Genomic DNA, 26,066 nt, shown 5'->3' with positions numbered 1-26,066 from the left:
TTGGGCCGCAACAGGGGCCTGCCAAACTCGTAAGAAGGCCCTCAGTGCAGACTATTGGACATGTCTCTGGATGCTTTACGGCCTTGTATGACTGTTTGGGTAAAAAAAGAAGTAATTTTTTTAATCATGACTTGCTCAAAGTCTATGATTATTTTTGTGGGTAGTAATTATTTGTTTTATGTATATATAAACAGTATTTATTCAGCATGTAATAATACCCTAAAAGTAGCAATTTATCAACAAGTTTACAAGTACAAGCTTTTAAAAAACAATTCATCAATCTAAATTCTACATAATACAATTTCAATACATGAATAAAAATGTACACATCACACCAAACCATTTTTATACCAATATAAAGGAGTGGCACGCGAGAGATCTATGGGCTTCCGCTACCCCTTGGGGTCCTTATTCTAACCGCAGCCCTTAAAAAGTTAATGATACAAAAAAGTGTAAACGCATCTGGGGACAATTTTAAAAATAACAGGGCCACCCGTGCTTGTTAAAATCTGTCTTTCTTTAAAATGCCCTTCAAAAAAATACTTCTAGGGTGTCAGTAAAATGGGCATAATAAAACAAAATGAAGGGTATCCTGTGGAGACCTGCGGTCGCAGCCACAGGGCCCCTTCATCTCTGTAGACATTGTGAACCCTGCCTGCTCTGCTAAAACATGATGCAAAAGATTTAGACTAAACTGGGTCATTAAAAATCTATCATGGGCGTTGCTTAGACAAGACAGAAATGGTTTGATGCCCTCAGTAGACTTGGTTACTAGGTGTTCTCTCACCAATGGCTTGGCTAACTCTCTGTCTCCCCGGAGCATCAAAATACACTTGAAGAACCTATCCTTGACCAGGGCCTTATCCTGCATGGTCATTTTGGAAGTGCTAGTAATAAGATCTGCACATCCTATTTTCTCGAGAGACTCCTTCACATATTTTAGCCAGGGGAATTTTAGCCCATGGTCCAGGGAGAGACAGTCTTCTATAACCTGCCTGCTTAAAGCCGCCTCCTCATTAGCCCAGGTCTTTACCCAGCAAACTAGGGGTTTGACTGCCATCCTATCCGTAATGTAGCGGACACCCTGTTCTTCATGGACAATATGGGATGACGTGCTCTTGGGGACTTTTAACAGACGCGGAAAATACTTGTTCTCTTCAATTTGTAGTTGGTTAGCCTCAATGAATCCCCACACCTCACTTCCATATAGCACTTTAGCACAACACATGGAGCTATATAGTCTCAGAATCTGCTCTGGAGACAACCGTCCTAGCCTTTGTGCAAAATTCATTATTGACCCTGTACATCTGGTCATAACTCGACATTTCTCTTCTAATAAATATTTAACATTTAATTGACCATCCAATAAAATCCCCAGATATGAAAAGGACTGTACCTTTCCCAAGCAGTGAGATCCAATTGTGTAATTGTAGTACTTACCTGTTTTTTTGCCCACTTCCATAACATAGGGTTTTGTCAGATTGGGGGACAAGTCCAGATTCTCCATGAATGACACAAAAACATCTATTAAGAGCTGCAGGCCTTTCGGGGTGCGGGCAAGGAGTACTGCGTCGTCTGCATAAAGCAGAACGGGGATCCCATGGGTACCTATCCTGGGGGTGTCTGCTCGTAAAGTGCTTAGTGTCCGGTCGAGACCGTTTATATATAACGTAAACAAGAAAGGAGCTAGTATACAGTCCTGCCTGACCCCGCTAGAGCACGTAAAGGGTTCTGTTTTTTTTCCCTCCTGACTGTATCTAACCACAGCAGTGGTATTCAGATGCAAGGATTTTAAGATGTTAGTAAGCCCCGAGTCCACACCAAGCCCACCCATGATTGCCCATAATTTCCCTTGATTGACTCAGTCAAAGACTGCAATTAGGTCCATAAATGCCAGATTGCCAGATACATCGTCCCTGGTTCTGACTACTGTGTATTTGGCTGAGAGAAGGTATGAATTAAGGCATTGGTCGGTGGTAGATTTCCCAGCCCTAAAACCAAATTGGACGTCAGTTATAACTTGGTGATCCTCAGCCCAATCAGTCAGCCGGCTTAAAACCACCCACCCTAATACCTTCGCTGACACATCAATGAGAGAGATCGGATGGTAACATTGTGGGCTATCCTTATTACCTTTTTTAAAGATGGGGACAACCATTGCTGTGGACCAGGATGCAGACATTACTGTGTCCACTGCTGTGTTTATGAGCCTGGTCAGGATAGGCACCCAAAGATCCACGTTGTTTATTAAAAGGTCGTGGGGCCTTATTCTTGGTTAAACCTTCAATTCCTGTTTTAACTTCGACCAGTGGGAGTCTTAATAGGAATGTCTTCCGCTCCCCACCATGATCCTGTAACTGATCCATGCTAGAATGGTAATTATAAAGCCCTTGAAAATGCTCATACCATTGCTCCAGCAAAATGTTATTTCCTAGCCCTGGTTTGTTAGCATCTTGAAAACAGAGATTATTTATGACTCTGCAGAAGGCGGTAGAATCCTTTATTACCATCGCCTCTGCCAAGCTAGCTGTTGTAGTTGACCTTTACGTACCTTGATAGCTGACAAGTATTTTTCCTGACGAAGGGTCACCCAGTCCCTATCTATTGGAGAGGTCTTTAAAGCATCTTTCAACTCTTTAAGGGCACAAGAGCATTGTGGAGCAACCCATCTCGGGTTATCCGTTTTGACCCTATAAGCTGGAGCTCTCAGCAGACTATCAACTATTTGGGTAGCGCCCTTAAAAGCCTCAACTAATTCTGCCCCTTCCACTTCTAGGTCTAAACACCTTAAGATGACCTGTTCACCTTCTTTTAAAAGAGATCAATAAAAGGCCTTACCATTGACCTGTGTCAATCGCAACCTCCTGCCTTGGTCCGTGGCCCTAGCCACCCCCGCTCTAAGGGGTTCCTGATGGTGGTGTGCATCAACAAGGGGTAAGGCAAGAGGATTGTGATCACTAAAGGCACTGTAGCCAATACTGAACCTAGACACACAGTTTCTGAGTGCGGCAGAGACAAAAATATAATCAATAAATGAGGTAGATCCTCTACCTTTAAATGAGGGATGAACCATTATATCCTGTTTAACATCAATCAAGTCCATAGTGTGTGTTAGCGCATACCTGTTTAGTAGGCCGCAGAGTTACTTCCCTTCTTAGTGCGTTCCATGTGCGGACCGCCCTCAAGCATACAGGAAGACCAATCCCCACAAGCTACTCCCAGGTTTGGGCACAAATGACAATTAAAATTGCCTGCTAAAACCATCTGAAGTGCCACCAGCCCTCGCTCCTGTGTCTGGGTAAGTCTAGTGTCCAGTTTGTGCAGGCTAGCAGAACCCTGTCCATGTGGTGTTGCATTATAAAAATGTATAAAAAATAACCTGTAACCCTTTTAAAAAAATGTGAGCCCCTGCACAACTTCTAAGCCCCAAGCCAAATCCGTCCATCTTCCCTGTAGTGTGAGTTCTACATATATGACCAACCCTCCCCTGGCTCTCCCTGACGCTGCCTTACGCACCGGACAAAAGAAGGTTTTATATCCCTCTAAGAAACATTGTTGTTTACTGGTTCCCATGTTTCTTGTAAACAAATTATCTGAAATTCCCGTATATAAAGTAACCATTGTTCATTCTCATGTTCAAATTTAGTGGCTAGGCCTGCTATATTCCAGGAAACTATTTTTATTTCTCTCCCGTTTGGCCTTTCTACACTATCAGTTACCTGGGGACTATGGGTCCTATAGTCTTTCTTATTTAAACTATTGTCCGTGTGGGCATTTACAACCTGATGATCACAAGTAGTTTGGCCTTCAGCTATCCACGGGTTGATCTCTTTTCTCCTCCCCCCTAGGTCTATGATGGTCGCGGGGGTGTCAAGGGCTCTGTCAGCTTCCCCCAGCAGACCTAGTCAGTCAATATAATTTAGGTCTCTTAATGGGGCGAAGATGTTATTCTTCGTTGCTGTAATGGCCCACCTGATTGCATCCTCCTGTTGACCCACATATCCATAACGTCGGTTCGAGTTCGGAAAGGTCTGTAGACATTAAATTGCTCCCAGCTGGAGCAATTTAATGCTTGAGTCTGCCTAAGCTTGGTAGAGCCCATTACTCTGGGAACTAATCTTGCGCACAAGGTGAGGGTGTCAGGGGGTCACAATCACACAGTCCCCTGAAAAAGCTTTCCTGGTTCTACCAATCCAGGACACCCTCCTTGCCATCAGGAAATGTCTGTGATCTCTAATAATAAATCCTGCATTCCTACACATCCAGTGTCCCACCTTATTAATCAATTGTATCGTGGGTTCCTCTTTTCTGCTTATATGTGCTGGGACACCAGTTAAAACAACTGTATACGTGCATGAGGCTGGGGGTAGGTCTAACACTGGTAGACCTATAGTACTCTGTGCAATTAGAGAAGACATTTCTTTTAGTTGTTGATTTGCATTGTCTCCCCTTTCTATCCTTGCAGTGTCTACTTTCTGTGTTAAGGGATTGCCTGGAGTCCCTGTCCTAAATTCCCTGGGCCCCCTAGCAACAGCACTTGCATTGGGTCTAGTTACTTCGGGATGTACATGTGGGACTCTATTATCCATAACTTCTTTCCCTGTTATGTGTTCGCTATCCCCATTTTTCCTCCCCTCATTCACATTTACAGGTAATGGGGCTGGAGCTTTAGAGACTTCAGGTTCTCCCTGAGCTGCACATGCACACCTACATGCCCCTTGGTTAGCTAGTGCGCTACTAGAGTTCCGGAGTAACAACAGTTTTTCTTCAATTGACCCTGATGTGCATAAAAGGGGCCCCAAGAGAACAGTCATAAAAGTCTCCAGTCCTTTCCATTGATCACACTGGTGTCATTGCCACTGTTGGAAATTTGATTTGCGGCTACTCCTTTGTTAGATTCTGAGACGGGTTTATCAGGAAACCTAATTGCTTGGTACTTGGATCTAGGTTTTTGCTATTTTTTTTGTGAGAGTCCTCCCCCCGTTCGCTTCACAGGGGGCTCTCCACTGCCTGCCGTCAGAGACTTCGGTATACTTGTCATGCTTTGTCTGGTGGCCCTTTTGGATCTAGTAATAATCTCACCATGGCACGAACCAAATGTAATTGCATTGTGTACCATTGAAGGAGTCGGTGTCTCTTTGACCAGTATGGGCGAAAAGTCAGCCTCATCGTCCCCTGCAATTTGGGCAGAATTAGTGGAATTAATCTGTACGACTGTAATCGCTGGTGGTGAAACTGGGAGATTGACTATTTCCCCATTGTTACTAGAACAGGGGTGCCAAGATATGAGTGATCCACAGGTTGCTGCCAGCCCTTGGGGGATTTGCCATAACTAGACCTTCTATTGATGACCGTTTTTGGGCCGCAAAGGTATCAAGTGGTATCAAGTGAGAGTCTTTTTTCTGTGAGCTGAATCTGATGGGTCAAAACCGACTCTGCTCTGGTCAGAAAAGCATCCAGGGTCCCCACAACCCCCCTCCTACCAATAGACCCATGGCCTTAAGTTTGCTCATTTTGTCGGCAAGCTGTTGCTTGATTACAGACGGGCCCTCAGGATACACAAATTCAAATCAGTACCTTATTTAAGTAGCTGAAGTCCACCTTAGTGTCCACCTTAATGCATGAGATCACGGGGGGATGGCCCAGCCCAGCCTCTTCCTGTCTCTGACGGGCCTGCACTTGGCCCGGCCCTGGCATGCCCATGCAGGTCTCGTGCAACGGGAGCCCTGGCCCCCTCTTTTGTGCCTCCCGGCACGTGTGACGCAATGCGCGGCATGTGCACCACAAAGGATGGTGGGGGACGTAGTCCCCGGCTCACGGGCTTGTAGATTGGCAGCAGCAACGGTGGTATAGACAGGCAACCCCCTGCTGGACAGGATGCACGATTCAGGTATGGCCCAGCAGTGATCAACAGCCCAACAGCGGTCAGACTAACATGGGAGCCATGGCCCCCTCTTGAGCGCCTCTTGGCACGTGTGACGCGGTGCGCGGGCATGCACGCCGCAAAGGATGGTGGGGGATGTAGTCCCCGGCTCACCGGCTTGTAGATTGGTAGCAGCAGCAATGGTGGTGTAGACAGGCGACTCACTGCTACACAGGATGCGCGATTTAGGTATGGCCCAGCAGCGATCAACAGCCCAAAAGTAGTCAGACTAACGGGCTCTCATGCAACAGGAGCCCTGGCCCCCTCTTGAGCGCCTCCCGGCACGTGTGACGAAATGTGCAGCGTGCGGGCAGCAAAGGTTGGTGGGGGATGTAGTCTCCGGCTTGCCTGATGCGTCACTCCTCGCATCCTTACTAAGACCATCCCTTCAGCATGCACCACGCCGTTGCTCAATTTCTTGATTCTAAGACAGTCTGCCATCTGTCCGGGGCAAATCTATGCCACACGTAAACAGGCATGTCATATATAATGTCCTGAAGATGATCCCAGGATTCTTTTAAGGGATCGAAACGCCGTCGACACTTTGTAAACCTTAAACACTCTTAAAATGCTGTCATTTTTGTGTAATGGTGTCTTTTGCCTATTTTGTTTGTTCTATAAGAAATCTGTTTGAAACAAACAATCTCCCTTGCCTGAGCCCCTCACTTTATGTTGTATGTCTTTTCTAGCCCAAGTTGGATGCAGGCTTGTGTCCCACTGAAACTGTTCTGTGTTTATTTCTTGTAAATACTGTTTTGATTTCATATTAAATATATGTCCAGCTGGATAGTTTCTACAATATAGTACTGATTGGGTATATATTAACTGATCATAACTTATTTTCTGTCTGGGAACCACTGTCTTTAGAAAAAGTTCAATTACCCAAAGGTCCCTGACCAACTGTATTTCGGTCTCCTTGTTTGTTCATAATAAGCGGACTTTAAGCAGCATATCTTTTAGGATTTTGGTTGTGAGTTGCTTTTCTTCTTTTTAAATATTTTATTTTACCCATTTTAATAGGAGCAAGTGATTGCCTCTCTCTATTCTACACTATCTCCCTTACTTCAATTCCTGTAACTTTGGGGGGTGGTTGTGATCTCTTGCATGAATTACATAATCTTTTTAGTGGCTCTCACATAGCATGCATTAGAATAATATTTGGTGCATTTCCAATTTACATTTTTTGTTGATGAACCTTCTTGGCTTTAGGTGTAGCCCATGTGACTTAGTAACTTGTCTCCTTTCTGAGGTGCTCTATATTTGTCTCTCTCTGTAATTGTTTCTGAAAGAAGTGTAATAGAATAAATATATAAATGTTTTATTTTTATATATGTTTGTAATTTACATTTAAAAATGATGTAATTACTTCTACTTTATATACTTACATGTATGTTCTTTTGAAATGTTTCACACTGTTTTGCAGCTTTTCTGTTCGGGCTGTTCTAATGTGGAGCAGATGCTTTCTTTTCTGTTGGAAAAAAGCATCAGTTTCATTTTAAATGTCTGTTGGTAGTTTGTAGAGATTGAAGTTGTTAGGTGTATTTGTTTAACTATTTAGTTGATAAAATTAGTATGCCTTTTATATTATTAATGTAATTGTTTGATTGTATTTCTTAAGGTTATTTATAGATTGATTTTATAGGTAAGCCTAATTTTGGTTTGATTATCTTTTTTTATAATTTATGTCCTTTTAGGGTAAACAATTATTTGGGTTGTATTTATAATATATGATGTACAGTTTGATGGTTTTAAATATCATTTTATTTAAATATTTATGTTTATTAATATCAAGCTTGCTATCTAAATGTTTGTAGTTAATTAAAATATTTTTGGGTTATATTGTTATGATTTTAGTTATGTATTTATTGGGGTGAATTGGAAAGATTTCGGTGGTAAGATATGTTTATTTTTAAATTAAACTGTTGTATAAAATGTTTTAGTTTAATTTTAAACAATTGTTTTATGTGAAACATGTGTTTTTATATTTATTCATGAAATTTAAATATGTTGGTGCTATTATTGTAGTCAATATTTTATTAATCAATATTTTTGAAACTTTATATATTTATTCGTAGGTGGTGATATTTTTGTTCCCAGTGTTTGCATTTTCTATATAAATAAAAATTTATATATTTAACAACGATATTTGTGTTCTTTAAATTTGTGGTTTTATTAGTTAAGTACAGGAAGTTGGGTTATATGGTGGCTAGGAGGCTTGGGCTGAAAGTAATACATGGCAACAGGGAGCCACAAGAATTAACAGTGAGGAAAACAGTGCAGAGGCATGGTGTTAGACAGTGGCATAGATAGAGAGGCTGCGGAGGCAAAGGCATTGAGGCCCAGTAGAATCAGGAGTTGAAAGGCACAGGAGGGCACAGGGAGTGAAGTGTGGACATAAAAAGTGCAGTGGAGACACAAGCCAGGACACAAACACAGGATCAAGCGTCAAAGTGTCAAGGAGTAAGGGAAGCAGAGGGTGGTCCATGCAGAGTTGGGAAACTGCTAAGGCGAAAGGTAGCACTCTAGATAAGAGGCAATGGCACATGGGGCATATGTGTTGTTGTTGGGTGGCTTGAACAATATACAAAGTGGTATTTGGATATGTAATAGTGTACTGGAAATGGTTTAGAGTCAATCACATACAATGATGTCCTCTAGCCATGCCAGACTTCAAGAAATCAGCCTAAATGTGAACAAGGAGGCATTGGAGGCAAAGGGTGCTACAAAGGAAGGAGGCAAGAGCACCCAAAGTCAGATCAATGTATAGCTTCATAAAATTATGTTTAACATTCCTTTAACATATCTAGAGAAGACAAAGTGGTTTTAGGGTAAGTTAGCGCATGTCATAGTATGGTGCAGCTAAGTTACCAATGTTACCAAGTCAAATGAGGCTGGCCCTACACCAAGCAAGAAATTGACAAAGCAGTTAATAGAAACATGTTGCAATAAGTTATAGAAATCTGTAGAACGGTAAGATACATTGTAATGCAGTCATGTGGAACTGAGTCATCAATAGATCTAACTCTCTCTACACTCACTTTCCTAAGCATTTATTCAATTACTGAGTTGGTATTTGTTAAGCACAGGTCAACCCAAAGACTGTAAAAAGTAGGAAGATGCCAGCCCAAGGAGTATGTGAAGCTAGCAGGATAAGTATTTCATAACTTACGATAGTTAGCAAGGCTAGGAATCTCCCTCTAAGGAAAGTATATATTTATGGCTATGTGCCTCTAGCTCTCCAGCTGCACTTCAACTCACAGACGCATTATCTCCCCAATAAAATATATTACTCCTCAAGCTTTCCACTCCACACATGTATCTCCATAATTTCTCGTGTGTATAGGTTACTACACAGGAACCACATCACAAAACTGTTGTTTCCCCTGAAACTTTACTCTGCTCCATGACAAAGTCACCATTAGTTCTATTGTACAAGCACTACCACAGAAGAAAATGTTCAAAGAAACATGTGTTCTGCTGAAGCTATTACCATTCCTAATATGGATTAGTAACCATAGAGAAATTACTTCACAGAATCAGTTGTCCTCTTGGAAGTGAGGTTCTGGTTGTATGATGAAAAATAGAGTAAAAGCATATCAAATTACCTAAATGGCAGAAAAATAATATCAAACATCCAACGCTGTCCCGTACATAAACAAGAAAAACATTAATATCAACAAAAAAAATCACTTAAAAATCTAAAATAGACAATATCAAAAACAGCAATTTTGATAACCAAAATATCAATAGAATATTACAAACATGAAAACCTGGAAACATATCGTTTACAAAAATATTGTAACTCTAAATATAATGTAGCATTAATATAAAAGAATTGAGGGAGAGGTCGGAACTCGGCCCGAACGCAGATGGCTGCCTCCTAATGAACTCCTGTCCGGCTGCCCTGCAAACTCCATAGAATCCGTTGCCATGACCTACTTTTGCTGAACCATTCTTAGCACTGCTTTCCCCATTTAGCCTCCAGCTGCCAGACTATTGTCGACGTTTGCCTCCTTACCCCCTGATCCTAGTGAGCTCTCGGTCTGCAGGAGTGCTCAGGTCCCACCAGTGCGACCTTCTCCAGCTGAGACTAATGGCTTCTATCACTCCTGGGTGGGGTTCACACCTCCGGTGACATGGGCAGGCAGACATACTCAGAGATTCTGATAGTGGCACAGTGCTTGCCCTACAGAAAACTGCTTTCATAGCTGACTGTGACAAGGCCACCAGACTGTGAATACATCTAGAGATGTTAATGTTACCGCAGTGCTCATTCTCCAGTTAGCCACCTCCATGGATTACCCTGTCCAGCCCCATGGCCCACCTTGCAGACACAGGCATGGCTTTCCTTCCATTGGTTTCTTTCTCACCCCCAGAGGCATACCACTCTCCCACAACCTACAATGTCCCTGCCCATTTGTCTGACTCCTTGAACACCATCCTGGCATGGGCTGCACTTTTCCTCTGCACTGCTGGTCATCTTGGGCTCAGGCAGGAATCCTGATAAACAATCATCCTAACCCCCCCATTTCATACGGCATCCATTTTGGGAGCAGGTGAGCCCCCCCAGGAGTTCTATACTGCCCGCTAAAGCTTTAATAGGAAAGAGACAATTTCTTCGTATTTTTTTGCTTCTTCACCACCTACCTCAAGTTTCAGTAGGTGGACTGGGAGATCCATTCCTGGCACTTCAAGTCCTCTACGTATCATATATTGAAACCTCAAAGAACAGTGGCTCCTTCTCATCCCTACCCTCCAATCAATGTCTAGGAAGACGCTACCCGCCAACTCACATTCTCAGAAGCTGTTAGGGGTGCCATTCTTAACCTGGTGACTGTTACCACACTCAAAACTATGGACTTGTCTTCTTTAGAAGTTCTGAAGAAGGGACTTAAGGACATTAAATCCACTTTGGGGTCTCTTGAGCATGCATCTTCGGAAGCAGTTGTGAAAGTCAAGTAGCCCATAGGTAGTTATCATAACAACCTAGTTTCCATAGGAAAAGCGTATTTGTTTGCCAATAACTTTGGCGCCATTTGACAAATCCTCCCAAAAAAAGTTCAAAACTAGTATGACGCTCACTTCTGCTGCTGTCTTGATAGATTTGTGGCGATCTGTCTAGCAGGAGCGGAGAAAAAGGGGGTCTCAAAACTAGTTTTCCTCATGCAATTTGCCATAGGAAATTTAGACACAGCTACAGCCTGACCCACTGAAAAGTATTGCACCAAATTTGGCAGAAAGGTCAATATTGGTCCAGAGAAGTGCCTTTTTCTCATTTGGTGTCAATCTGTTTGGTAGTTTGGGAGATAATAAGGACAATCCAAATTTGTATATATAGGGATGCAGATCCTCCGAAGATCCAACAGTCCTCACCCTGAAACATGATTGGCTGCCAACACTTCAACCAGGAAGTGTTGGCAGCCATTTTGGTACTTGGATTCAGCTGATTCCCCGCAATTGTTTTTCTTTTCTTAGAAAGGGGCAGGGTATGAATACCCTGACCTATGTAGGCCTCTTGGGACCCTGCTGGGAACCTGTAGGGCAAAAACATTGCTTTTTAAAAAATATTTTCAGCTGGGGCCACACTAGAACCGTGGTTCCAACTGAAAAACAAAGTCAAAAAAGAATCACAGACTACCGTACTTCTGCAATCTTTAGCCCAAGGATGGGCCGGGTCTCAGGGGTATTAGGAAATAGAAATATGTGGCAGGCATGACACTCACCATGCCCCAGAGGCCACCACCTCCCTGGGGCAAATGTTTAAATAATTGCGGGCCCCACCTGTACTCTGGGGCTCTACCATCTCCCCAGGGCAAATCAAGTTAAATTATTGTGGAGCACCCGCACGGCCCCCGCAGCCTCCTCCCTGGGGCACTATCAAAATATATATAGCACCCACACCCCACTGACCACGACCTCCATGGGCAATTAATTTAATTTAAAGAAGGTGCAGGGGAGAGGGGTTGGCCTAACGGCTAAGGCGCTCGACCTCGGACCTGGGGATCTGAGATCTCACCAATCTGAGAGAGAGCCCAAAAACACCACACTCTAAATTCTTATATATATAAAAAAAAAATCCACCATTATCACACTTTGATAGAATCTTTTTGTTTATTTGGATCTGCAAGGAGGGTGATTCTATAGATTCCTCTGTACTTCCCCTGTTGTTTTGCAGTTCCTGCTATCTCCAAAGGTGCCAACCCTTGAGAGGAAGCTGTTGGCTTTTGCTTCAAGTTTTATTCTGTTTCCCTGCATGCAAAATGCGTGCAGGGAAACAACGGAAAAATTGTTCTGACATGGCTGGGCCCCGGAGAATGAATTCTCCATGCAAAATTGGCCCAGGGAGGTTGCCCATGCGGCCCACCTCCCCTAATAGAAATGAGAAAATGAAGGTCGGAAGGAAGAAGAAAGAAGCGCAATAAATGTATTTCGATTTATGTATGTAATAAAGGTCAGAATGGAGCAGAAATAAGCAGAATATTAATCAGCAATGAGCAGTAAGAGGAAAGATAGAGGTGAGAAACAAGCAGAAAGGCAAAATAGAGTTCAAAAATAAGCAGAAAGATGAACGTCAGAAATGAGCAGAAAGAGACAAAATAAAGGTCAGAAAGGAGGTGAACAAGGCAAAATTAAGGTCAGACATGAGCAGTAAAAAGGCATAAAACAAGCAAATAATGAACAGAAGCCACTCAGGCATTCATGCACCCACACACATATGAACTGAGACATGTACACCCACTTACAGCCCCAGTCAGACACTCATGTAACTACTTACTCATACTCACCCACTCACATTCCCACTCACAGCCTCATGCACCAACTCACAGACCCACTCAGAGACTCATATACCCACTCACACAGCCACTTAGAGGCTCATGCACCAACTCACAGACCTTCTCTGAGACTCATACAGCCTCTCACAGACCCACTCTGAGACTCACTGTTAGAAAACACCCCCAACATTTTGCTCTAAATGCTGTCTTTTCAGGTCTGGAAGTGCACTGGGACCTGCTAAACAGGACTCAATGTTGGTGCTTTTTCCCTTAAACCGTAACTGTAAATTGGTACACCCAATTGGCAAGCCCTTATCACTTCTTGTAAGTCTGTAGTAAAATGTACCAATGATACTCAGTGCAAAGGGTATTAGGAGGGGAAAACAGGGCTGCAACACTATATTATGTCATTCTGTGTGACTCGAGTAAAAGTGTGTCTGCAGGTCTACCATGGCAGGCTGAAGGAGCAGCCTGCCTGCTCAATAAGGGTTCTCCACACACCACGTGCTGCAGACCCACCTTGCTGTTTTAATGTAAGTAAGTCACTATTAAGGTTGCCCTCGTTAGCCCAGGGGATAAAGTGCAATTATGTTGAAGGTGATGATATATATATATGTTCTTAATTATATCCAAACAGTAACCCTGTAAAGCAAGGTTTTACTGTAAGTGATCAGAGGTCTATAGAGTAACGTGGACTGGCTGCTGATCAAACTCAAGATAGCCAGCTCTATTATGGGACAACCATCTTTTGTATCAAACACTGTGCTTTTTCACCCCCAACATGATTCTCATTTCGAGGGTGAGCTGGCATGCACAGTGATGCTACCCTGGGTAGGAGCCCCCATAGAGTACAAAGCCCCAGTGCATTTGGGGGGCTTACCTCTTTTGATGCAAAGTCAGGAGTCTGCCCTCCCGGTGGGATATACTAGTACTTCCTCAGGACAGAGACCAATGCCTGAGCAGGGAGGATGTCACAGCCCCAATTTCCCAGGATGGCTAATGTTTATAGCTATCAAGGCAGTGAGTCTTGAAGGCTTTCACCACTCTTTATGTGCCAATGCCTTGTCCCCTAATCGAGGACACAGCCCTTCCCACCCTGCAGCTCTGACAGGTTGAAAATTAGGTATTCAGAATGTGTACTCTTTCCAAGCCTAGACACACCTTTAAGGCAGGCTAGAGGGGCTGTGCAACTGAGGAAGGGTTCTGTCATTTTGAGAAACCCTGAAATAGAGCATTCTGGGTAGCAAGGTGATATACACCCAGAGGATGTCGTCACTACAGGGGCAGGATAGCCACTGGAACCAGTGGTGCATTGGCCACTCCCTCATGCCCTCAACACCACCTAAAATGTAGGATTTAAGGGGCTCCCCTGGCACTAGTACCTCAGTTCTACTTTGGAATCGAGTAGAGACACAAATATGACACAGTCACTGAAGTCAGGACTCTGGGCTCTGCCACATTGCAAAGAGTGGACACTTAAGTGCCCTGAAGAGACCATATAATGAATCTGAGTGTCAACGTATGCATGCTGAAAACTCATTGCTCCCCGCAAGCGGGACTTCAATGGACATCAGAACTCCAAAGCAGACTTCCCTGACTAGTGGCACAGCCAACTGCAACCTGCAGAATAATTGATATGCTCTGTAGCAAGAATTGCAACCTGCTGTGCCTGTCAAGAGTGAGCCCAAAGAGAAGTGGTGTCCTGCAGGTCTAAAGTGGTAGCTAAGTTCTAGCCAAGTTTCAAGCCACTAGTCTTCTCTTGTCGACCTCCTGCCTATGAAGAGTTTGAAGACTAGATTTGCCACAGCCAAGGCTTGGTGATCACCAGTTGGTTGATCAACCTTTCCATTACCATCTCCAGCTCAAGAGCATTTCATAGTGACAGCAACTGATGTCATGAACAACTCAGCTGGTTTGCCCTTGCATCCTGAAGAAGATATTATCGAGCATGTGGTAAAGCATTTTTGATGCAACCTGCTACGGTGATTGACAGCTGCCAGCTAACTCTGCACCTGGAGCCACCGAGCAAGTAGGAAGAGATCCAGGTGTTGAATCCAGTCCAGTGCCCCCAAAATCCTCTACTTTCTGAGGGCAGATTGTGTCTTCACCAAGAAGTGCGATTTTGTCAAGTGCTCCATTTTGATGAATCCCATCAGCCCAAGGAAAGCCAAGTAAACTCTGCACCCATACTGCCTGGGCAAGGTACAGAAGGAGTGGCTGTTGAGTCTTGGTCTATGGGCCTGCAGAACCTTAACTACGAGAGAGCTCTGTTGGGCTCGCCCTGCATGTATCGCATTGCTAAGTGTGTTTTCTTCCATTGACTTTAATGGTGAACATTTGACAGGTACAATTACATTTATTTTCTACTGTTTTGAAATTTGATTACTCTGGTTAACTGCAAAGTATCAAGTTTGTTTTGATGTCAATATTTATATAAATATATATTCAATTTTTGTAAATTGGTGTGAAGGTTACTTTTGAATATTGTCACTCACTTGTTGTCATTATCATCATTACACTTTATTCGGTTTTTGAAAAGAAACCATACAAGTCAAACAAGCAAAATTAAAAAATCTCCATCTGATGCGCAAAAAAAACAGCACAGTGTGACATTCATGGGCCCTTAGATACAAGGTTACAAAACAAGAACCATGTCAAGAGCAAAGGGGTCCAAAATATGAGGAGACATCATCAAAGCACCATAAATACAAGATTGGCAATAAGGGCTATATCAAGTGCAATAAAACTGTCCATCACAACCTGATAAGATACAAAATTATAAACATGGACCATATTAAAACCAAATCCATGTTAACCCAGTGACAGATGCATGTCCATAAAGTTTAATTACAGCTGGAACTGAAGGAAGTGGCCCTTTTATTAGCAATACTCTGTAGAGGAGTCCAATCTGACCTGCACACAAAGATGTCTGCCGAGGAACTGACCCCCCAACAGTCTGCAACACATAATGATTCTTCCCAAGAGCCTCCAATCACACCCACAGTGGAAAGTTACCAGCCTGGGCTGAACATGAACAAAGGAGGCACAGAAGGATGGGCTACCACCTGCCAGATGGGTACATGCTATCTGTAACTCAAGGTTACAGTGCTGAGCCTCAGCGTCTCCTAACGTGGGAGCAGAACTACACACTCAGGTAGGTATGCAAGGGCAGTATGGCCTATTCATTAGTAAGTCGGGAACCAGCCTTGAACAGAAGAGAAAATAATAACGAAATACAGTGTTTTGCTGAGGCAAGCAATGCGAATAATGAGGCCTAGTACAGGCACAGCCTAAGCAGCCTAATAGGAATTATGAAATACAAAATAGAGTAACAGTCACTAACTAAAGCTCTCACCTTACAGGGATAACTCAGTGAGTTGCATAACGGAATACAAATGGTGCCTATTTAGCCACACACTGCTAACCTAAAATTACATGAAACGAGTGCATAGCAGGAACAGGGTTTTCAAACCTAACAGACCCTCCATTTAGCATGGGTGGCTAAATGCTTTATTGAGGTTATCCGGTAGGGTCTTTACAATTCTAAATGGGGGGAAAGAAAATGCATAGTCACTCAAGTTACAAGGGAGAATAGGGCAGCACATGAGTATCAAAATCTACTTAGTATTCAAAAATACCTTTGTCAATAAGCATTATGTTCAGTATATCCTGCATCATCATAGTAGAGACCTTATTATCACGTCCTTGCAATTTAAGGGTAGGGATGAGCTTGCTTACACAATCGGTGCAACATGCTGGAAGGCAATTATTACATAAGCAACATGTGAAGATGACACCTGCGATAGCTACTAGGAAAAGTAGTATTTTCCAACCCCATGATGTCAGCAGACCCCAGAACCACCCTGTGAGGGACCATAAACCATTATCCTGTAGGATATCTGAAGCAAGTCTATGTAATTTCTGTATTGCGGAGTATACATTGGGTCGTTATCAGGAATGTAAACACAACAACTGTTGCCAATGACGTGGCATGCTCCGCCCCTATCAGCAAGGAAGACGTCTAAAATCATTCGGTTTTGAAAAGCAATGAGCCTCGTAGCCTGAAGCTCGACTGTAAGATTAGTCAGTATACCTGCAGTAGTACTAATAACTCCCTCAACTACTCCGGCAAGGTGACGGATATTACCACTTTTGAACATTGCACTTCTCAACCAGGTCTGCTGACTGGGTGTGGTGTGCTGCATGGAACTTCTGCTTAATATGTAAGCCTTTGCACACCAATTCAATGACTTTTGAATTGTAGTGACTTCTGTTGTCACTCCAGATCCAACGAGGCAATCCATAGCACTTGATGAACTCTTTTAACAGTGCCTTCACCGTGGCCATAGCTGTATTCTCCTTAGAAGGGTAAGAATCAATCCATTTACTGGATGCACAAATCACTACTAGCACATACTTCAAATTGTTAACTCGTTCCATTTCGATGAAATCCATCTGCAGAACTTCGAAAGGAGAGGAAGCGGTGCAAAGTTACCTGCTGATGTAGGAGTGCCTTTCCCAGGATTATGTTTCATACAAATAATGCAGTGCTTCATTAGGTGTGTGGCGACCTTAGAGATATTATCATTCTGCCATACTGGGTCCAGTAGCTTACATATTCATTTGGCACTAATGTGTGCTGGGCCGTGGGCCATGGTAACAATAGGGAGCATGTAGGCATTAGGCAGCAGTCATCCCTGTTTCCCAGCCAGGTCAGTCCAGCACCCATCCTCATCCAAATGCCCTGTACTCTCCTCCCGCATTGCCAGTTCATCTAAGGTTGCCTCACTCTATATTTCCCTGACATTCTCTAATGTGTCCTCGAACATTCCATTATCTGGGACCCACCTAGCGGGACCTGCCACGAAAACTTTTTTCATCTTCGATCTAGCTGTCTCCTTAGCTGTCTGATCTGCAAACGCATTTCCCCTTCCAACGTCATCTGTTACCACTTTGTGAGTGCTACATTTTATTATTGCCAACTTATCAGGAAGTGTCAATGCTGCCAACAGTCTATGTATCAATGGACCATGCTGTGTTCGCAACCCATGCAAGGTCAAGAGCCCTCTCTCTGCCCAGAGGCACCTGAAATTATGTGCCACCCCAAAGGTATATTGGCTGTAGGTGTAGACATTGACAGGCAGTCCCTCACTCAACTCACAAGCCCTAAGGAGGGAAACCAAACTCTGTAGCTTGGGATGATTGGTATGGAATACAGGATGTCTCAACTACAGTGTGTAACATTGCGATTGAATAAGCTGCAGTGGTAGTGCCATCTGGTAGTTTGAAACAAGAGCCATCAACATATAGTTTCCCTTGGGGGTCAGGTAAAGGAACATCAGTTATGTCAACCCGTCCTTTTGTTTCTTCCTCAGTCCGAAATAAACAATCATGGACATCATTGACCTTTTCTTCCGAAGGGAGGGGTATTAACGTGGCTGGGTTCAGAGTAGCACATCGTTTGATGGTAATGTGCGGAACAAACAAGGTTAATTCATATTCAGTCAGACATGCGCAAGTAAGGTGCTGCATCTTTGTCTTATTCAATAGCGTATCCACAGCATGAGGTACCATTACTGTGAGATCAGTATCAAGGACGAGCCCTGTCGATTTTCTGATATAAACGGCCACCGCCTCAGCAGCTGTCAGGCAGCATGGGAGAGCTCTGGCGACATTATAAAGAATAGCAGAGAAATTAGCGCTGGGTCTCTGCTTAGCACCGAAACCCTGTGTTAGAACAGAAAGGGTGCAACCATCTGCCTCGTGTACGTAGTGCACAAAAGGCTTCTGCTAATCAGGAGAACCATGCACAGGAGCAGAGCAAAGCGCAACCTTTAATTTCTCAAAAGCTTGTTGGCATGCAGATGTCCAAGGCAAGGGTTCATGCACTTCTTTGGTGGTCAGGTAAAGGAGGGTTTTGTTAGTAAAAAATGATTAGGGATCCTGTGATGACAAAACAAGGTTATACCAATAAAAGCGAACACCTCACGTCGGGTCTTAGGAACAGGCATATTATTAATAGCAGCTATGCGTTCAGGTGTTAGTCTGTGACCCTCCTTCGACAGTAGGTGACCTAAATAGGTGACCTCCTGTCGACAATATTGACATTTTGTAAATGACAACTTGTGTCCATGGTGTGCAAAATGGAACAATAATTTAAATGTGGCCTCTTTACAACCATCTTCAGTATCCGAAGCCACAAGGAGACCGTCAACGTACTGCAACAGCACATTACCAGGGGGAGGTTCCAAACAATCGAATTGAGCTTTCAAAGCTTGGCTATAGATACTAGGACTTTCTGTATAGCCTTGTGGAGCACGGCAGAATCTAAAGCCCCTTCCGGCTATTGCAATTCCACACAGATATCGGCTATCTGCATGGATTGGAATGCTGAAGAAAGCATTCCTCAAATCGATCACAGAAATTAATTTTGCTGATGGGGGAATCATTGTCAAGATCGTGGTAATGTCTGGAACCACAGGGTACTGGGAAACCACCATTTTGTTAGCCTCTCTAAGGTCAATTACGACGCAGTAAACATCAGGATGAGCATCAGAAGAATCGGAGGAATAAGGCTATTATACACATTCTCTGCTGTCTCTTCAACCACACCAGACTTAATCAAATCCTGTGTTATTTGCAATGAGGCCTTTTCTCCTGCCTGGGATATCTTGTACTGGGAAATATGCAGCAATACAGCATTGTCTTTGATTTGTGTAGAGACCGGCGGTATCTGGAGGAACCCCACATCCGTGTCTCCCGCAGCCCATAATGTGCGTGGCACATTGTTTAACTCTGCGGGGAGGGGGGTATCCTTTGCGAAACATTGTTTAGCACGGGCCACCTGTGGTCCAATAGTCATGTAAATGCCGTCTGGAGAGCAAAGAAATTGTCGCATGTAGCCTTTTTAACAAAACCAACTCCAACAAATTCTCACCACAATTTGAAGTCAATAAAAATGGTGAATCAACGTTGAAGGGGCCAATAGTCAAAGCAAGAAGTTTGGAAATGGGGCTAGCAACCGATACGCCTGAGAAACCTACCGAACCATTGTTTTGGACAGACAGAGCTGCCCTTGGGACCAGTGAACGGGAAACAGTGCTATTCATAGCCCCTGTATCAACTAAAAATGTCTTGGTTGTACCTTGTAAATCCACAGTGACATAGGGTCCGCGCTGATCTACAGGCACCAGAACCGGTCCCTCACACTGTCACTGGCTGTCCTAGCTTTGGGACAACCCCGTCACTTCATCCATATCATAGTCATCATTGTAGTACTGTCATCCCCGAGGCTTGTCAAAATAGTTCTTTCTATGTTGATCATACGCTGTACTGTCAAACTGTACCTCCTCTCGGCCTCCTCCTCTTCCGTGCCTTTTAAAAGCTCTGCCTCTCGGGGCCTCAACTTTCTGTAACAAATCCGGGCACTCACTTCACCAATGCCCCTCCTTTTTACAGTACACCTCGGGAGGATAAAAGAGTGCATGCAAGTGATAATACTCCTCGGCAAAGCTAGGAGCTCCACTTTCGGCTTCTCGCTGGGCTTCCGCTCCTTATCCCATGCCCTGATCTCATCCCATGTGCCACCCAACTCCAGTGCATGATCCTGCGTATGAACCTGCCTCCATATATCTACTGGTACCAGCAGAACGAAAAATAACTCTATATCAGCTTATGTCATCACTGTGGAGGAGGCCGCCTCCGTCAATTCTTTATAATATGCAGTAGGGTTTTTCCGAAGGTCCGGCAACTGGCTCTTTAGGAATAGGACCTCACTCTCTTCCAAGGAGTGTAAATCCATGGTTCCTGAAAATGAACCGCCACTCATGGGCGACTAACGACAACATTTGCATCCCACCACTCCTGTATTTTGGGATGGTAAATAGGATGAACTTCCCTCATGGAGAACTGGGACACTGTCGTCGGGACCTTTTGAAGTAATCTACCCCGATATCCCACTAACGTCTGCACATTACTGAAAATCTCATTGGGGGCCATATCTGTAGCATATACCCTATCCCGTATGTCATAAATAATCTGAGGTGCAATACCCTCTAAACATTGGTCCCACAGGCCTATCAGCGTAGCCGACATGCTTAAAGGCATGTTGCTGTATAAACGGATCATAATCATTCATCACACTCCACACATCTTCCACACTGTATATCGGGTTCCGGGCCCATTGTGAGCCAGGGCAGCCACCATCTGCTTTTCCTCATTACACACAGCCGGGCTCACTAACATCTTCTCCATACGGTTACGCGCCGCTGCCCAATTCACTACATGCACTCCACGCAGAGGCGTCTCGGTCTCTTGCATTGCCTGAGGTAAAACACCCAGGGGAGAAAGAGCAGATGAAGAAACGGACACCATCGTAAACAAAGACTGGGTGGTAGGAGTATGAGAAGGCGTACCCAAAGTCACAGAGATAGAAGACAGTATAGGAGAACTAACGGCACCCGCCCCTACAGTTTGCAGAGGTGACAAAGAGACATGCGGGGCTGAGGCCGAAGCAGCAGAGCTGGAGGCAGAAAGACTAGGGATTGCGGAACCAGAAACAGGAGACTGAGGTATTAGGATCATGGGGTATATCCTTTCAGGGGCATAACGAGGTGGGGGTTGAGTATCTAACAACAGTAAAAGACCATAGATGTCCCGAATGGGTGGACACTCGTCCTATTTAGGTGTTAATCGTAGGGATATAGTATTACAAACAGCATACCATTCAATGGACGGGAAAGGCAAAAGACCAATAATATCTATTTTGAAATTATCTAAACCTGTGAATTATACAGTATCATACAGAGCACAATTGTGGATTCTAACAAATTATAAACAATTCTTGAGGCAAAGGGAATTAAATCAATAAAACTTATCATAAAACATGTATTGGTAAAACTGTGTAGAATTTATTTACACAATCAAATTACAGATCATAGCTCATGTCAAACCATTATTTAAAAACATCTCACATTGGACATTTAATAAAACATTACATTAAATACATAATAAAAACAAGAAGAATCAAAAAGGTCGACGCGGCGTTTCGGCTTTCTTTTAGTACACCTTCATCAGGACTGATTCTAAACAAGTAAAACATTAAAAACACAGAGTTACCAACCATTTTTGCATTGGAACAAGTTTTGCATCTTTTTAGGAACACCTCTACCTTTCCCCCATCGTTGCATGTTCCAAAATTCACCAGTAGTTTCTCCAGGCAGGGCAGAATAGTAGGAGAATCCCTAGAGAAAACCATCAAGTCATCTGCATACAAGGCGACTTTTTTTTTCTAACCCACAAATCTGACAGACACAACGATATTACTAACCCTAAAACTACAGGCCAAGGGTTCTAAAAATAGATCAAATAGTAATGGGGAGAGAGGGTATCCCTGTCTCGTCTCCCGTTTTAGCTTGATTTTTTTTTTCTTTTTTTTTAATCCTCATTAGCCTTCTCGCCACCCATTACTAAACTGAAACCGCCCATGGGTTTTTTATCTCATGTACCAGCTGTAGAGGAAAAGGCCTGTGCAACGCTTATCGTGACGTGTTCCTTCTCTGTACCAAACGGGGAATAAAAGAGTCTTCCTCTAGAACGCCGCTACCTTATCTACTTACTTCCTGGGAAAGAGGAAACCGCCAGTGAGATAGGCGAAGGCATTAATCATTGGATTAGTATTATTTAACTGACCAATCCCAACGTAATTCTACTCCCTCACCCAAAACATGACATAAAGGGTAACCAAAATCCATGTGTTTTCTTTGGCTGATCGAAAGTGTCCAATTTAGCAATGTGTCTCTTGGCTCGTAACCAATCCAGATCTTTAGGAGATATTGGAGAAACCCATAATTTACAAATCTCCCTCCGGGCCAGCAAAATAGCATAAAAAATGAGTTTGGCTTTATCGTCAGTGCCCTTACTTTGCAAATTGTTTCATCCAGCTATAATTAATTCAGGGCTTACCTCAATCTTCTGGTCTGAAACTTGTGACAAGCAGTTACTTACGGCCACCCAAAATTATCTAATGTTCGGACAAAACACGAACCTATGCAGATCGTCCTCGTTGGGGCTTTTGCATTTGGGGCAATCCACGACACCACCAGTCTTAAATTTTGAAAGTCTGCGAGGTGACCAATACGCCCTGTGGATCGTAAACAAATGATTCCGCCTTAAATTTGCAGATTTAACTATTTTATATAACATAGCCATATTTACTTGCCATTGATTCTCTGTAGCGAAGTCCGGCAAGCATTCACCCCACAGGACCTCAGGAAGCAGAAAGGGGCCGTTTCCATCTCAAGTATCGACCAATACCAAAGGGCAACTTCTTTTTTGAAAGAGCATTCTGAAAAGAGTTTTCCTTCAAACTCATTCTGGACTCCAACAACAATGTCTGTTTTGCTTGCCCAACTCTGAATCTGCAGATATTTAAATTTTGAAAGGCTCCGACCCCACATCAGCTCACCTTGCCCCCAGGCAATCAGCTTACCATCTGGGAATAATTCACCCCAACGCTTAAGACCCGCCTCTCTCAATAGAATAGCCAATGCGTCTTTAGACCAGAGAGGTGACCCTGGAGCATCCCAGATTGAGGCCATATGACTATAATAAGGGATTTTTAATAACCTCCTAATTTTAAACCAAAGCTCCATCGAATCATGCAAAGTCTTGAGCCTGACCTTCTTAAAAAACCTTGGATCAGCAAACTTGTACAAAAAACCGTGTTCATTGTAGTTACTACTCTTAAGCATTGCACTGAACAGTTTTCCCATAGATGAATCCGTCGGGGTATCCAACAACATTCTGCAATTTTTTAACTGGAAGGCCCACTAATAAATCTGAAAATCAGGGGCCGCCAATCCCCCTTACCAAGTTTTCTTCTTAACTTTTTCCAGGACAGACGAGACCCTTTAAAGGCCCATAAAAAAGAACTAATCTCGCTCTGTAGTCTATTGAACCAATCTTTTTTAAACGCCAAGGGAATTGTTTCAAACAAAAAAGTCAATTTTGGCAAAATCACCATCTTTACTAAATTCGTACGGCCAAACAGGGAGAGCGGTGGGTGTGCCCATCCTCGAAGAGTAGCAGTTATTTGCCTTTTTATCTTTAAAAAATGTACCTTAGTAAGCTCTCCGATGTTATGTGTTATCCTCACCCCCAGATATCTCATCTCAGCTTTGCAAACTACCCCTTCCGTATCTAGGTTCCAAGTCATAATCTCAGTCTTGTCTTCATTTATCTGATAACCTGAAATGTCCCCAAAGTCTTTGGTCAGTTCTAATAGACCCTCAATTGACTGCTGTAAATTAGGGGTATAAATAATTATATTGTCTGCATATAGGCCTATTTTCTTAGACCACCCCTCCAAAACAAAAGGGGGGATCTTTTCCGCATATCTAATCCTGCAGGCAAGGGGTTCTATATACAAATCGAACAACAAGGGAGACAGAGGGCACCCTTGCCTTATCCCACGCATAACCATGACGGACTGGGTTAGAATCCCATTAACCAAGACTCTGGAAGTTGGAGAGTGATACAGAAAGACAGAGAATTGGTAAAGCATGTCCCTAAATTAAGATGTCCTAGGAGAGCCTTTAAAAAAAACAGTTTACTCGATCGAACGCCTTAGCGGCGTCAAGTGATATTACCGACAAGGGAAGTTTATAGACCGATGCCATGTCTATTGCGCCAATAAGTGAGAAAGTAAGCTCCTTCAAAAATCTGCCCTTTATAAAGCCTTTTTTGTCATCATATACCAATTTTGTGATAACCATACTTAGTCTATCCGCCATGATTTTTGCGAAAAGTTTATAATTGCAATTTAGTAGCGATATTGGCCTGTAGGAGTCCAAATATTTAGGTGATTTCCCTGGTTTTGGTATTAAAATAATGGTTGCCTCATTCCATGAACCGGGCAGTGCCGCCTCCCCCTAAAAATGTTTATTAAATAGTTGAGACATAATAGGGGCAATAATACCTATCAAGGATTTATACACTTCAACCGGAAGGCCATCTGGCCCTGGAGCCTTACCTCTCTTTCCCGCCTTAATAGCCCTTTCCACTTCCAGTTGAGATATTTCATTGCTTAAGACCTGCTTAAGATCAACTGGAAGTGGCTCCGTAAGCTGTAGCCAACCCCTTATCGCTGAGGGTTCTGGATTAAGATCTTCCATATACACTTTCAAAAAATAATCAGTGAGTTTTAGTGATTTAGATTATAAGTCTTTCTCAAAAACAATGCTGTTCGTCTGATTGTTTGGTTGGCAGTTCGTGTCAAAATATTGCAAATCCCTAGATGCTCATTTGGGATGGCAAGATCCATTCTGAGACATTTCATATTTACATTGCAAGAAATGTTTTTCCAAATGTTCGCACTCTGCAGACGTTTGCAAATGGATTGCTTGGTTTTCTTCAGAGCTGCTATGGACATACCAGCAACAATGAGGTGTGGGGAGTTACAGATGTACCTGGACTCCAGATAAGCCAATGTATTTCAATAGAGGCATTACCTTCTGCTGGCAACCAGTGGAAGGAAATAAAATAAAGTGTAGACCACGCAGTTTGTGTCCTTGGGTGGTCTGTAGGCAGCATCAGGGTCATTTTGAAGGTGTCTGTAGTGTGAAATAATAGAGTATGGTTCATATCTTTGCCGAAAGGGTGTTATGTGTGTGTCTGGGGGTGCTTCAGGCATGTTTATGGGCTTGGTGAAGTTGTCAAACTTTATTATGGCATTTGAAGGGCAGATATGGGTTTCTGTATTAATGTGCAGTTGATGTGTGTGTCTGGAAGGAAAATTGTGCCTTTCTGTGGGGCATTTTGTTGTTGGCTTTTGGAGAGTGTCCAGCAGTACAGTTGGGATGTACAAGTGCATCTCATGAGAGGGTTTATGACTGTTTTATAAGGTAATTTGGAGGTATTCTGGGGTGTTCTGACTATCTTTAGTGCAAATATGGGGTTGTCTGGAATGTTGAGGCTATATGAGAGCCAATTTGTGGGTTGTGTGTGCCAGTTGGGAGGGTATATGGAGTGGGCTGTGATGGTGCCTGGAAGCTCCAGAGTGTCTGAGGGGTGGTTTGAACCTGTCAGAATTACCTTTTGACAGTAGAATTTCTTGAGTGAATCTGAGGGTAGTTTGAGCATGAATGGGACACAGAGAAGGTGTCTGAGGGCATTGTAAACATGTATGAAGGACATATGTTCTTGACCAGGGTGGTGTGCAGGATGGTTGTCTCGGGATGTACATTTGAGACAGTCCATGGGACTTTTAGCATTGGGTTTTGGAAAGTGTCTGGGGAATGGCTAAGGCATGTATGGGCATTTTGTGGCTTTAGAATAGACTTGTGATTGTGCCTTGTGAAGTTTAGAGGGTA

Source organism: Lissotriton helveticus, chromosome 2_1 (assembly GCF_964261635.1).
Source record: "Lissotriton helveticus chromosome 2_1, aLisHel1.1, whole genome shotgun sequence".
NCBI classification, from domain to species: domain Eukaryota; kingdom Metazoa; phylum Chordata; class Amphibia; order Caudata; family Salamandridae; genus Lissotriton; species Lissotriton helveticus.
Note: the sequence above shows the minus strand (reverse complement) of the source record.